This window comes from Urtica dioica, chromosome 4 (genome assembly GCF_054948205.1).
Source record: "Urtica dioica subsp. dioica isolate 48M chromosome 4, U.dioica_male_clone48M_v1_H2, whole genome shotgun sequence".
NCBI lineage: Eukaryota > Viridiplantae > Streptophyta > Magnoliopsida > Rosales > Urticaceae > Urtica > Urtica dioica.
In genome coordinates, this window is record NC_142759.1 from 26,279,450 (window position 1) to 26,285,344 (window position 5,895).

The window sequence follows — 5,895 nt, forward strand, 5'->3', positions numbered from 1 at the left end:
ATCCCAAACTCATAGAAAATCAACATGCTTTTTAATTTAAAGACAAGAGCATTAAATTAAAAAAAAAAAATCTAAGATTACAATTCTAACTTGTCACAAAATTAGTAAACTTTCGAAAACGATTTTCAAGCTCATAATTAAAAAAAAAACATGTACATGCTAATCTTTGACCATAGCTCTGATACCATTTATTGGAATCGATCTAGGGTTTGAGAAAATAATTAACGCTTCGGTAAGCGGCGGAATTTTAAAAATTTTCTTTTACAAGTAAAAACGGTTTTTACTAACCTAGACAAGTGCAAGTACATGTAATTAAAAACCAATATGAGCTAGAAGTTTACTAACCTTTCTTGAAGCTTGAACTTTGAAGAAGCTTGTGGAAAGTTTGCAACGCTCGTCTCCCCTCGCAGCACGTCTCTCTTTCTTTCCTCGGCACCTCGAGCAACCACGAAAGTTTCTATCACTAAATCACTCGAAAAGAAGGAATCAGTGAGTGGGCACTTTTAAACCCTACGACTTAAGAACGAGTCTCGAAGTCGCAGAGCTAAACACTAGGTCGAGTGAGGACCTAGGTGCCAAAACAAGAAAAATCGAAAATAAACTAGAAAGAGAGAGAGAGAGGAGTTCGGCCAAGTTCTAGAGAGAGAGTCTCTCAAATCTCTTAAACTTGGATGAATGAAATGTAAGGAATGAGGCTCCTATTTATAGGAGAGGTCTCACCTTCAATAAGGTAGTTTCCTCTTCTATAGAATATCACATATTCATAAGCAAACATTGCCCATTTCCCTCTTATTCCACACGGCCAAGGCAGCCTTCTAGAAGGCTTGGATTTGTTTCCTTTTTGGTTCCTTGCCTTGCCTTTCTCTTACTTGGCCGATTACTCTAGTGCATCTACATGCAAATTTGTTTCCTCTTTTTCTTTTGGCAAGTATCTTGATACATTTATGCACAAAATATTTTCTCTTTCCTTGGGTATTATGGGCGCCCAACATGTCTAGAAAAAGGCTTCTAGAATTTTCTTCACTTGTTCAAGACAACATAAGAAAAGGCCCATTTAGAATATTCAATAAAATTCTTATGAAATGAAATTAATTCACAAGGCCCAATAATCAAGTTATGGCCGAGTGACATTAAGTCATCAAATGAACTTGTCAAAATTTATTGACATCCATTTCATCCATATGTCTCAAAAGACAAAAATACCCTTTCGACAATTTTCGTTCTTGTTTTGACTTAGCTTCCAGTTTAACTATTCCTATCGATGTGATTCGTGACAGTGACCTCATGGACCCAAATGAACAAAGCTTGAGCTAAACACTTGGACTCAAAAGTTCACAAACCTTTTCCAAGTTTAGCTTAATGCCAACTGACTCCACTAAAGAGCTGACACTGAAAATCTCTCGGTTCAAATGAATTTATTTTCTACTCAAGAATTCGACCTAATTATGATGAGCGGATCCACTGAATATTATCTATGTTTACCCTTCATGAATGTCATCAGCTAGTCGGGATTTACTAAATTACCATTTTACCCTTCTAGCTGTTATTTCCTCAACTCCTTTGTCGCTTGTGAATAAGTTAGAAACAATGTATTGACGAGGAGCTAACAAGTCACATTGTTTCATCCAAAAGAGTCAGGACTCAATTTGGACACTGGCCAGTTCATTTATTCACACTCCAAGGAACAAAGCATGAGGTGACATACATTGCATTTCAGCAATCTTGTACATGAATTCCATATCTATGAGAACTTCACAAAGTTACTCATGACAGACTCACAACTTAGTACTTCACCAATAGGCCTTGTTCGGAATCACATAGTGAGTCCGAACTTTGACTTTCTCAAATGAGAATACTAAGGTGTGAAATGACATGTCTCATTTCAGGATTAAGGTAAGCATGATGCAATTCATACATAGTGACTTCGAGACATAAGAGGTTAAATGGTTTGTTCTTATATTGTCTCTAGAAGTGCACTGGTCAATTCAGTACCTTCGGAAGATACCTAGAAGAACTATAGAGTCCCCAACTCTCAATGCCTCATAACCAGACATCATAGATTCTTCTAACAATCATACTGAGGTCAATAGTCCTTTGACCCTTAGATTGCGAATATATCGTTTTAAGCAAACTACGAAGAGTTTGTTCATGCAAATCTACATTTGTCTCTTCGTAAGTTGTTAAGTTTGTTTATGGACTAAAAGACTAAGGTTTTATCATAAAGCTTCAAACAAAGAAAGAATGAATGAACGTTTCAACTTTTCATTAATGAATAAGCAATTACAAGCAAGATTCTTCGTAAGACTATATGACATCAAATGTACATAAATAGACACTACTACTCTTCTTGTGGGCACCATTGACAACAATGCTACCATTTCCACCGAAGGCTTTCATCACCAAAGATTTCAACTCGCTCATCTCCCGACGCATCCTAATTAATTCTTCGTTCGGCGTTGGAGGAACAAAGTACTTGAAACGCGAAGTGTGTTTGGATTGACCGCAAACTCGCGACGTTCCCAAAGCTTCTTGCAAAATGCTCTTTCCCAATTCCGGCACCCATGTCCCTTGCGTTGCTTGTTGTGATAACGTTTTCTACACAAAATTATTTTCAAATAAAATTACAAGATTAATTGTTATAACAAATGTAAAGTACTTACGATTTTTTCTGCCATTAGTTTGTCTTTCTCATCCTTGTAGTTATCTACGTCTTTCATTCGCAAGTCAATCCAAAGTTCCTCTTTCGTAGGCCATTCCCCCGTTTCTTCGTGCTAGTAAGAAGTAATTATACAATAAATTAAAAAATAATTGCAACATTTGGAATAACTAAAAGAAAAAAATGAATCTAACCTTTTCTTGATCAAGCTTTCGATATCCATTTCGGCCCGTTCGAGATTTGTACACACTTTTTCCGATATTTGATTTCCCATGTTCCGATGTTTGTTTGAACATTTCGGTTCGTCTATACTCAACAAATGCTATCCAATCTTCTTCGGTGATACTTATATAGAATTTCAAAATACAAGCCGGTCTCTTTAAGGCGATTGGTTCGTTGATTATGTCTTTGAGTAGATCGTTGTATATCTCATGACGAAATAACCTTGCCGCTTCTCCGACTCTCATAAGGCAATCGTGTTTTTGTTCGATAGGAATCGTAAATCCTTCTTGCATTTCGTTCCAAATCCATTCTTTAATTTGGGCGTTGTCTTTACATCTCCAATCACGCATCGAAAGTGGAACGTGTTCTCTTGCTAACACGCCAAAGTAACTCGACAACTCATCACCCTCTTTACCGATTGGTTGCCCTTTATAATCAAATTGTACCGGGATTTTTTTACCAAGTGTTTTAGCCTTATTAACCCGAACCATAAGAGTGTTTCTTCGTTTTCCTTGTTCATCGGAGTTAAGCGCTAGATGTCTTCTAATTTTTCTTTTACCACTACCGCTAGAAGTAGTAGTAGTGGACGACATGGAATCTAATATACAAAATTCAAAACATAATCTCAATTTCTAACTCAAATCCAATTTGATTCCAACTTAAATACAATCAATATCAAACTCAAATACAACGAATTCAAATCCAATATACTAAAATCCAATACAAATTCTTCCTAACTTCAAATAAATACCAAATTCTAGCTAAATAATAACATAAATCAAATTAAATTCAAAACAAGTTGGGAAATAACATACCCGGTGAAGGCGAGGACGTGGCGAGCGAGAGGCAAGGTAGAGGCGGGGCAGGGGCGAGGTGGAGGCGGGGCTGGGCGAGGTGGAGGCCGGGCTGGGCGATGTGGAGGCGGGGCAGGGGGCGAGGTGGAGCGGGGCTGGGCGAGGTGGAGGCGGGGCTGGGCGAGGTGGAGGCCGGGCTGGGCGATGTGGAGGCGGGGCAGGGGCGAGGTGGAGGCTGGGCGGGGTCAAGGCGGAGGCAATGAGTGAGGGTGAGGACCGGAGAGAGAGGGGCGGGGAAAAGAGAGTATGAGGGCCGGAGAGAGAGGGGCGGCGAGAAGAGAGGGTGGTGGCCGGAGAGAGAGCGACGGCGAGAAGAGAGAAGGGCGGAGAGAGAGCGACGACGAGAAAGAGGAGAAGAGAGAGGAGTAGATCGACGGCGAGAAGAGAGAAGGGCCGAGAGAGAGAGAGTGGTGGCGAGAGAGGGGCGGGGCGGCAAGAGAGTGGCGGAGAGAGAGAGAGGGACGAAAGAGATGAGTAGTAGAGAGAGAGATGAGAAGAAATGAAGTAGAATAAGGAATGAGAATGAGGGGAAAATTGAAAAAAAGCCCTAAGTATAGAATATGAAATGGGCGGGTAGTTAAAAAAATTTGAAATTTTCAGATTTTAAAACGCTCTTACAACGCTTCTTCTAAGCGTTGTAGAAGCTCGCCGTGGCGATGTATATTTCTCGCCGCGGCGAACTGCTTCTGCAACGCTTAACATAAGCGTTGTAGGATCCTCGCCGCGGCAAAACCAAATTCTCACTGCAGCGAGAGTTACCCAGAAAATTCTCGCCGCGGTGAAAATGTGTCATCGTCGGAGCGAGGTAACCCTAGATGGCCTCGCCGCGGCAGTATACAATTGTCGCCGCGGCGACCCCTTTCTACAACGCTTAAACAAGCGTTGTAGAATCCTCGCCGCGGCGAAAGCGAATTTTCGCCGCGGCGAGGAATACATTCGCCGCGGCGTAAAATGTATGATGCCGCGGCGAGACTATATGTCTGGAAACATGGTGCTCTCGGTAAGATTTTCGCCGCGGCGACGACGTGTTCCCGCCGCGGCGCAGGACTCCTGCCGCGGCGAGATTTTGTACCTCGCTGCGGCGTGATGGTGTCGCCGCGGCGAATGCATATTTTTGCCGCGGCGAGGACATTCTACAACGCTTTTGGAAGCGTTGTAGAATGTCTCGCCGCGGCGAAGTAGAAATGTCGCCGCGGCGAGTGACACGAGACTGGTGATATAAATTCTCATTTCTGGTCTTTTTCACTTTGAACTCTCTCATAACCTCACTCGAAAAAATATTTCCAGTACCTTTCCTACTCATTCTAGAGCGTCCTCGTTTACTAGTCTCATCTACACATTCAAATCTTGGAAGTTCTTCTTTAACTTGTTCTAATTGTTGTTCTCCTGATAGTTTACTAATTAGAATGGGCAATTTTTTGTATAATTAGGGTTTTTCTATGAAGATGAGAAAGTGGATGTGGGAGAATAGATTGAATGAGATATATCGGAAATGTGTAGATGAGTTTTGTGATTTTGCTAGAGAGAACATGGTAGATGTGAAATCTATTCGTTGTCCTTGTATTAAATGTGGAAATCATAGACATTTTTCGATTGATGTCGTTCGGACCCATTTGTTTGCATATGGAATAATGACCTCGTATCAAAGATGGTTCTACCATGGTGAGGTTTTTCGTTCTACGGCAAATGAGGATGATGTTGAAGATGATATTGATGATATGTGCGGAATGATGAATGATTTGGAGGACGATTTTGTTGAGCGACCGGAATTGTTTGAGTCCATCATGAATGATGCGGAGACACCATTATATGAAGGGTGTACAAGCTATTCGAAGTTGTCATTTTTAGTTACATTATTTCATTTGAAGGCGTCGGGGGGTTGGACAAACACTAGTTTTACTCTATTGTTGGAAACACTGAAAGAAGCATTTCCGAAAGACAATAAAGTACCTTTAAGTATGTATGAAGCAAAGAAGACTTTGGGTACATTAGGCATGAAGTACGAGAAATTCCATGCGTGCCCAAATGATTGTGTTTTATATAGACACGAGTATGAAGATCTAGATGAATGTCCGACGTGCAAAGAGTCACGGTGGAAGAAGGGTAAAATTCCATGTAACGGGGTTAAAGGAGTTCCAGTTAAGGTACGTACATTTTCATCAC